Source organism: Triticum dicoccoides, chromosome 2A, assembly GCF_002162155.2.
Source record: "Triticum dicoccoides isolate Atlit2015 ecotype Zavitan chromosome 2A, WEW_v2.0, whole genome shotgun sequence".
NCBI lineage: Eukaryota > Viridiplantae > Streptophyta > Magnoliopsida > Poales > Poaceae > Triticum > Triticum dicoccoides.
In genome coordinates, this window is record NC_041382.1 from 702,361,019 (window position 1) to 702,365,348 (window position 4,330).

The window sequence follows — 4,330 nt, forward strand, 5'->3', positions numbered from 1 at the left end:
GTTTTTGAGTTCTGCATGATGAGATCCCTCACCAAATCCTTGTGCACTCACTCAACTCCTGCAAAAATCACCACAGTATCGAGGTTAAGATGCTAGAACTCAAACATGAAACTTGGTACAGAAAGTAAACAACTGGTTGCAAATTAGCTTGAGATAACTACAGTGAAAGATCATCAAAAATCATAGTGTGAAATAATTAGCTTGAAAGTGGTGATATGCCATTCATCTTTATGTCCACATTAAAATTGTGCAGCCTCACACGCCCTATAGCCTCAGGCAGAGGCAACAATGCACCAAAGTTGCACTACGCACAAGGACTAGGGCTGGCCCAATCCAAGGAGCCGTCAGGTTGAAGGAATCCAGCAAACAGCAGCCAACCTGCTCCCACTACAAAACCTAAAATGTTGCAGACATGGCAAACCACCCTTGATTCATGCAACCAGCACATATGTATAGAGTAAGTGGTGCAATGTGCAGAATGAAAGAGGGGAATCAGGGAGCATGGGCGGGATCTTACCCTCAGCCTTAGGGAGCCTCGGCGGGATCCATCGGCGGCACTGCTGCGGCAGGGGAGGAATGCTAGGGTTTGATTAGGAGAAGGCGGCCTCCATGGCGTCGGAGCAGGGGGAAATGGCCATCCCGTCCATGGCATCCCGGTGCTCGAGCGACGATGGATCTGAGAGGGAGAGGGAACATGGTGAGGCAGATAGGGAGAGATGCGATGTGGAGGAGTGGAGGGACTCACCCGAGTCACCGGATCACCGGAACAACGCCGGAGCCACGCCGGCGACGTGGTGGCTCAAACCCTAGAGGACGGGTAGGTTCGCGAGTGGCCGCAGGAGGACGCTCCCGTCGGATCCCGTTGACACCGTCGCCGTCCTGGTTGCCGGAGTGCCGTGGCCAGCATGGGGCAAAGCCACCACTAACCCTAGATCTGCTGCAGGACAGGAGCGGGTGACGTACGGGAGGGTGGCAGGGGCTAGGGAGGGGGGAAGGGGCGACGGCAGGGACTAGCGGAGGAGGGGGTCGACGAGGTGTGAGAGGCGGCGGCGTCGTTCTCGGGAGGGAAGGGGATCGAGGGGAGCCGGCGGCATTCTCGGGAGGGAAGGGGATCGACGGAGGAGATAGGGTGTACGGGAGGGAAGGGGATCGAGGGAGGTAGGATAGCTGGAGAGGTGAGGAGACGTTGGATCAGGACGGCGTGGACGGCTCAGATCGCCTACAGGAGGGTGATCCGGGAGAGACGTCCTGATTGGTTGGAGACATGTATCGTTTAAAATAGTCTCTAAGTGCTAAAAACAAAGGGGTTTATGAAGCAACTACCAATAATATTTTGCAAAGTCGCACCACAAAAATTTTCACTCAAGTTATACCACATTTTATGGATGATAACCAACTTGTATGCATTTTCGACCTTTCTAGCTTTTTTTAGCCATTTAAACCAACTTGTACCAAATTAGGACGAATCGGGTCAAATTCGAACTACATCTACTTCATAATTTGCTAATTATTTTTTCCAAAAATAATTTTTAGGTACAGATGTATATATTTCATTAGAGAAATACTATGAGTTTAGTAAGATTCCACCCGTAGGTACGAACGATGATGCCCGTGGTTTTGACCGTGTTTTGAAATTGGCATAAAGATTCAAAAAAATCAAAAAAATGGAAAGCCTTTGCATTGTGTCACTATATGTGACCTAGTGTCCAGGAAAAATAACTAACTCGCAATACTGTAAATACCTTAAAAAGTCTTTTAGAAATAAGATACCATATGTGAAGTTGCATGGCTTTCAAGCCAAATGACCAATAAATTGGCCACATTCATGGCATAGTTTGTTCAAATGATCTCATATTGTGCACAATGGTGCATCTTGGAATTCCAAACAATGTTGCCTAAGGGAGTTTTCACTTTCATTACACAAAAGAGCTATTTTCCATTTTTCGAGTGCCCAAAATGAGTTTTTTTGTGAAGGACCTACCAAATAATTATTGCAAAATTGGACCAAATCATTTTTATTAAATACTAGGCCATATTTAATGCACAATTAACCAAATGGTTGGGTGTAAAAAGTTTTTATCCACCTCTATGAAAAAGACAAATTTCCGCCGATTCAGTTGGAAGCGGGTCAAATTTGAACTACAACTGCCTCATAGTTTGCTCTTTATTTTTTTCAAAAATCATTTCTAGCTACATAAGTATCTATTTAATCAGAGAAACATCAAAAGTTTTCCAAGATTCAACCACTAGCTAGGAACGGTCAAGCCCACCGTTTTGATCGCATTTTGAAACGGGCATAAAAAATTCAAAAAAATTCAAAAAATTGGAAAACCTTCGCATTGTGTCATTATATGTGACCAAGTTTCCAGGAAAAATAATAAACTTGTAATAAGACAATTCTTTTAAAAAAGTGTTCTCAGAAATGAGCTATCATGCGTGAAGATTCATGGCTATCAAGCCAAATGATCAATCTTATGGCCACATTCATGGCATAGTTTGTGTAAATGACCTCATATCGTGCACAAGGGTGCATCTTGGAATTCCAAACAATGTTTCCTAAGAAAGTTTTCATTTTCTTTGCACGAAAAATTCATTTTCCATTTTTTCGAGTGCCCAAAATGAGTTTTTTTGTGAAGGACCTCCCAAATAATTATTGCAAAATTGGACCAAATCATTTTTATAAAATACTAGGCCATATTTAATGCACAATTTACAAAATGGTTGGGGTGTAAAAAGTTTTGATCCACCTCTCGTGAAAAAGACAAATTTCAAGATTCAACCACTAGCTAGGAACGGTCATTCCCGCCATTTTGACCGCATTTTGAAACGGGCATAAAAAATTAAAAAAAATCAAAAAATTGGAAAACCTTCGCATTGTGTCATTATATATGACCAAGTTTCCGGGAAAAATAATAAACTTGTAATACGATAATTATTTTAAAACTGTGTTCTCATAAATGAGCTATCATGTGTGAAGATTCATGGCTTTCAAGCCAAATGATCAATCTTATGGCCACTTTCATGGCATAGTTTGTTCAAATGATCTCATATTGTGCACAAGGGTGCATATTGGAATGGCAAACAATGTTGTCTAAGGAAGTTTTCATTTTCGTTGGATGAAAAAACCATTTTCCATTTTTCGAGTGCTCGAAAGGAGGTTTTTTTGTGAAGGAACTACCAAATAATTGTTGCAAAATTGGACCAAATCATTTTTATAAAATACTAGGACATATTTAATTCACAATTGATAAAATGGTTGGGTGTAAAAATTTTTGATCCACCTCTCGTGAAAAAGACAAATTTCCGCCGATTCAGCTGGAAGCGGGTCAAATTTGAACTGCAGCTGCCTCATAGTTTGCTATTTATTTTTCAAAAAATCATTTATAGTTACATAAGGACCTATTTAATCATAAATACATGGTTTGGTGGCGATACGTCAAGGTTTGGGCGGTGGCCGAGGGCCCCAACTCTAGAGCGCGTAAACTCGCATGCTCGTCGCGTGGTCACCGCGTGACCGTAATGTTGCCATGTGTTCTGGGTGGCCTAGGCATGTCTAGTGGGTTGGGCACTCCCCAGGTTGTTGCTAGGAAGAAAATTACAACATAAGATTCTCACGAGGAGACCGATCGATGCTCAAACATGAATTAGCAGCCAAGTGTTTGATTAGCGGTATGGGAAATGCACATGGCCAATGGGCGTGAGTTTTGGCTGAGGATGATTATCTACTAAGGAGAATGTCTTCACAAATTTTTAGCTCAAAAGGAGGATCCTAGGTGGTACTTGCTTTGCAAAGTACCACGCTGGACAAAAATATGAATGTTGAAGCTGGGCTCAAAATAATGAATGGATTGAGCTGAAATTTTGTGGAGGATGGTTATTTGGGCATAGGAAAGCATTGTAGAAAATTGATACCATTTGGACATGCCAAAGTAGTACTTCCTTCACAATGCTCTTCTATGGACAGAAACTTGGGAAAACTAGTGAGAGAGATTGGATGAATGAAATGAGCTCAAAATTGGTGTAGGTAAGTTACTTAGGTATGGTCCTGCGCTGGTAAATTTTCAGATCATTTGGGTAAGCCTAGCTAGTACTTACTTCACAAAGCTTCTCTCGAGGTAGAAACTTTGGAAATTTCCCGAGAAAGATTTACTAGGAAAATTGAGTTGAATATTATCATGTGGAAATGATTTGGGTATGGAAGAGTGCTCGAAAAGTTTGAGGGTAATAGGAGGGGTCTATATAACACTTGCTTTGCAACGTGCCAATTTGGCTATAAAATATAAATTGAACCTGGGCTCACATAGATGATTTGACTGAGCTGCAATTTGGA